Raw genomic sequence first — 5550 nt, 5'->3', positions numbered from 1 at the left:
CATCACAGATAATCCCGCCCCCCCACATTGCCACACATAATCCTGCCCCCCTTCACATTACCACAATTATTGTTATTAACTTCATTTTAAGTTAATTTACCACCTATGTAAGCGCTATTGAATGTTGTCATTAGTTTAGTTTAATCACCAGCAGCATTAATTAGATAGCAATGAGCGTGCCGAGCGTTAGCTGGCAACAGCTACTAATATTATAAAACAGAAACCTGGAAGTAAATGATAAATATTTACTCATCATTTGTAGAAACCGCTCCACATTTGGATCCAGCTGTTAAAATTCAATGGAGGTAATGTAATATAATTTGAACATAGACAATATCCTAGCTGTAAAATGTCATTGATCACGTTACATTTTTTTTATACCCATTTCGTTTTGTAGAGCCATAAATTCCTCCTGTATACACCTTGTTTCTCACTCTATGCCTAACAAGTATACACTGGATGCTTACTTAAACTTATTGAGCATGATCCAATTGTCTGGCATATTGCACCCACCAATTTATCTAGTGATCATGTTGTCTGTGTTGGCTTTTAATTTGTCTTATTGATATTGGATTTGTACCAAAATTATTAGATTCATTTACCCAGCATTGGCCTTCTGCACAATGTTTTGTATATTTACACACTTATATGTAAGGGCCTGTGCAGATGGTGCAGATTTGTCGCAAATCCTGAAGGGTTTCCTGATGCCAAAGTAAATGAAAATCCTGAAGTCTCATGCACACATTACCATTTGTGACTTGCAGGTTTGGTGCAGATTTAAATTTACATAATGTCAATTCTTTCAATGTTTTTGCTGCAGATTTCACCCATACTAATGAGTGGGGAAAAATCTGCACCAAAATCGTATATCAAAAACATGTGCATTGTACTCATCGTTTTTCCTGCTAAGAGATGCTGCTCCAAATACTTACCCTAACTTGTACACATACACTAACATTTGAAAGGAGGATCAGTCGGACAATTTCCAATTCCTTGTCAAATATATCCAATATAAAAACATTGCTAAAAGTCATCTGCTGCTTACCAATTATTTACTGTTTTGAAAGCTTTTTATTTTCTACAGCTTTTTTAAAGCACTACTAGCTAAAAGTCTAAGAAGCAAAAGAATAAAAAGTCATAAGTCTTTAAAATATGCATTTATTTTTCAACGTTATTACAAAAAAAAAACATTCCTTTTTCCATCGACTTACTGGTGATTTTGTTTTGTTTTTGTTTTTTGAGTGGGGAAGTGAACAAAATCATCCCATTAACTGAGTAGTTGATGTTGTGGGATACTGCATATCTGCTCTAGTGAAATGAATAGGAGCGGAATCTGCAGTACTCGCGAGTGGCCACTACACAGAGTGGTGCTATTTAGCTTTCCAACTGACATCCAGCTGCCACCATCACTGAGAACAGCAAATTGTTCAGACCCCCACCAGTCTGATACTGATGACCTACCTGTAGGATCAATATATTATTATTTATTGATATAGCACCATTAATTCCACGGTGCTGTACGAGAATGGGTTACATACAAATTAAGGTACCTTCACACTCAGCAACTTTGCAACGAGAACGACAACGATCCGTGACATTGCAGCGTCCTGGATAGCGATCTCGTTGTGTTTGACACGCAGCAGCGATCTGGATCCTGCTGTGATATCGCTGGTCGGAGCTAGAAGTCCAGAACTTTATTTGGTCGTCAGATCGGCGTGTATCGTCGTGTTTGACAGCAAAAGCAACGATGTCAGCAATGTTAAACATGGGGCTAACGACCTGTGAGAACGATAAGTGAGTCACCGCTACGTCACAGGATCGCTCCTGCATCGTTCTGGAGCTGCTGTGTTTGGCATCTCTACAGCGACCTAAACAGCGACGCTGCAGTGATCGGCTCGTTGTCTATATCGCTGCAGCGTCGCTGAGTGTGACGGTACCTTAACAGATATCACTTACAGTAAACAAACTAACAATGACAGACTGATACAGAGGGGCGAGGACCCTGCCCTTGTGGGCTTACATTCTACAGGATGGTGGGGAAGGAGACAATAGGTTGAGGGTTGCAATATATAAAAGTAAATAATAATATACTGTAAAAGTAATGGGGGGAGAACACAATAACACAAAACTTTGTAGACATTTTGGTTAATAACTACCTGCATGCTAGTTCTTAGACCTGTGGTAAAAAAAAAAAAAAAAAAAAAAGTCCTGGATATCGACTTTAAAAAGATCTCATTGTACCAGCCTACTGTTTTGAAAATGTAGCAAAACATGACAGTATTTCTCTTGAAACGAGTGAATTACCATGGCAAATTGATCAGGTGCATTACATGAAATATGTATGTAAATAAACAGTTATTTTAACGAGTAGTGTTAAAGTTACAGAACAACCCACTATAAATGATTAGCTTGGTGTAGAACCTGATGAAAAACTAATTGAGATCATGAGATCAAATACCACCAAGAGCACCATCTACAAGGAGTTGATATGTTTTCTCTATGTTCCTCCAAAAACATCCATATCGAGTCGAGAATTTACAGTGTGTGCCCCATATATACTACATATATAAAAGTGAGTAGATATGCAGCATGCTTCCACCAGCAGAAAGAAACATTCCAGGCATAGATACATCTGAGGTGCGAACAAAGCCTAAAAGATATTTTTCACTTGGTATTGATGGGAACCTGACTCTTAGCCAGCAGGTATGGGGTTAATCTTCAGGTTATTAGCATTACTAAGGCTACGTTCACACTAGCGTTGTGCGCCGCTGCGTCAGCGACGCAACGCACAACGCACGCAAAAACGCGTCAAAACGCACGCAAAAACGCTGCGTTTTGCGACGCATGCGTCGGTTTTTGCCGAAAATCGGACGCAAGAAAAATGCAACTTGTTGCGTTTTCTTGGTCCGACGCTTGCGGCAAAAAAGACGCATGTGTCGCACAACGCAACAAAAAAAACGCATGCGTCCCCCATGTTAAGTATAGGGGCGCATGACGCATGCGTCGCCGTTGCGTCGCCGACGCAAACCCGACGCACATTAGCTTAACGCTAATGTGAACGTAGCCTAACCTGCCCGCCATCCTCACTTAGCCCAAAGCTGCATGAGTAAATCAACTTTATTCCAGGGGGCATGTTTTTTCCCCCCGGACACAAACGCCTCCCAGCCATCACTCAGCCCCTCCGGGCGCCACCTCCTTTGCCTTCATTAATGTCCCCGTCACCTGCGCTGTAAGTTCCCATCATGTGATGTGAGTCGAAGGGCAGTGCAAACTGTGCATGCCCAAAAAAGGATCTTACAGTGCAGGCGCCGGGGATGTTAATGAAGGCAGAGGAGGCGGCGCCCGGAGGGGCTGAGTGGTGGCTGGGAGGCGTTTGTGTCCGGGGGGGGAAAGACGTGCCCCCTGGACAGGTATGGCGGGCAAATTATAAAAAGTGATATTGCAGCGTTGGAAGGGACCTCCCAAAAAAGAGCCACCTTCACAGCATAACGTCCCTGGCGCCTGCGCTGTAAGATCCTTTTTTGGGCATGCACAGTTTGCACTGCCCTTCGACTCACATCACATGATGGGAACTTACAGCGCAGGTGACGGGGACGTTAATGAAGGCAGAGGAGGTGGTGCCCGGAGGGGCTGAGTGATGGCTGGGAGGCGTTTGTGTCCAGGGGGAAAAAACAGCATTACTGCTGCACAAGGTGGCTCTTTTAGCTAAAAACGCCAGGGGGGTGGGGGAATGACAGGTTCCCTTTAAGCCTCTCACCCAGTCAAACCAGATCCCATTCTTTGCACTGAGGAGGAACAATGCCCCAAAACACTGTCTGTAAATTGAGATTCTGATTTGGCTTTTATCCTGGGTCATATGGTAAGGCTCATTAGAGGGTCGATATTGACTTTAAGGCTGTGTGCACACGTTGCAGATTTTTCGCGGTTTTTCCCGATAAAAACGCTATAAAACCGCAAAAAAATCTGCATACATTATGCATCCCATCATTTTTAATGAATTCCGCAATTTTTGTACATATGATGCGTTTTTTTCCGCAAAAAAAAACGCATCGCGGTAAAAAACGCAGCATGTTCATTAATTTTGCGGATTTTTCACGGATTTCCCACTATATAATGCATTGGGAAATGTCTGGAAAAATCCGCAAAAAAAACCGCACCAAAAACGCGGTAAAAAAGCACAAAAAACGCACAAAAAACGCATGCAGATTTCTTGCGGATTTCTTGCAGAAAATCTCAGGATTTTCTCAGGAATATTCTGCAAGAAATCCTGAACGTGTGCACATAGCCTAAGGATTGCTTCTTCTATTAGGTGTCAGAGTTGTGGTCTTCTTCCTCTCTGAAGAGGCAATTTGCATACAAAAGAGAAATGTAAATCAAATCAATACTTGGCGTGACCTCCTTTGCCTTCAAAACAGTAAAGAATAGCATATATAGAATATACTGTATGTCATGTTTTACACAAGTTATTTTAAGTATTATAGCTAGAAAATTGATATTCCATGGCTTATACCCAGGTAAGGGATACATCAACATACGTAAAACATACAGAAAACTTTGCCCAGATTCTACACCTGAAAAAGTGATCTTTATTGAAGAACATTATGGGTATTAAGTAATTTTTCTTATATCCCATCATTATTCTTTGGAATACACACTTCCCTCTTGATAATTCACGGAGAGGATGTGAAAACAGAGGAGCACTCAGCCAAGCTGAACATTTCTTTGTATAGGGCGGTCAAGTGATAATGCTAATTTCGTCTGTCATATCGACCATTTCTGGCGGGGGCTTACATGACTATTGAAAATGGAAAACCTGAGTTCCCAATTGTAAATAAAACAAACTTTTCTTTACTCACCCTCCTCAGTGAAGTCTCCACAGCCATTTCCAGTGTCAGTTATTGTCGGCAGCGCTAATAAGAGTAGACAGTTTTGTAGCCAATCACTAATCTCACCAGCTTGCGCCAGCTACACAGGCACAAGCTGCCGAAGTGCTGCGCTCACCGATTGGCTGCAGTGTTGTCAACTAGTGATGAGTGCAAGTGCTCATTACTAGAGTTTGCAGCGGGTGCTTACGCAAGATGTTCACGTCCCCACGGCCACTTGTTTTGCGGCTGTTAAAACAGCCACAAAATATGCAGGGAATTGCTGACAATAACAGGCAATCCATGCATGTTTTATAGCTAACAGCTGCAAAACATGTGGCCGCGGGGATGCCAACATCTCACCCGCGATGCTTGGTACATACCCAAGCACCCTCGGCAAACAAGTAACAAGCACATGCGCTCATCACTAGAGCTGAACGAATTTCTTTGGGTCCCCGCTTATTCGGCAAGCTATAGTGCTTAGGCCGGGTTCACGCTTGCGTGTGGCTGGTCTGCGGATAGGGATAGTCCTCCCTTAAGTTCCGCCTTCTTCTGCATGTGTCCTGCGTACCTATCTTTAACATTGGGTAAGCAGGGACATGCGTTGTATGCGGATGCAGCATTTTGACGTGCCCGCCGACCGCACGGGAACGCAACTTTTTGCGTACAACGCATGTCCCTGCGTATC

The 5550-nt window shown here is 42.8% G+C and overlaps 1 long non-coding RNA gene across 1 annotated transcript; it reads right to left on the bottom strand.

Moving 5' to 3' along the window:
- Nucleotides 1-1142: 1142 nt before the first annotated feature.
- On the bottom strand, nt 1143-3162 carry LOC143818208 (uncharacterized). Its single transcript, XR_013224382.1, has 2 exons — nt 3066-3162; nt 1143-2735 (listed from the first exon to the last, which is right to left on the bottom strand). It is a non-coding gene; the product is annotated as an uncharacterized LOC143818208 (long non-coding RNA).
- Nucleotides 3163-5550: the final 2388 nt, after the last annotated feature.

This window comes from Ranitomeya variabilis, chromosome 3 (assembly GCF_051348905.1).
Source record: "Ranitomeya variabilis isolate aRanVar5 chromosome 3, aRanVar5.hap1, whole genome shotgun sequence".
NCBI lineage: Eukaryota > Metazoa > Chordata > Amphibia > Anura > Dendrobatidae > Ranitomeya > Ranitomeya variabilis.
Note: the sequence above shows the minus strand (reverse complement) of the source record. Positions and strands in the feature narration are given on the sequence as shown.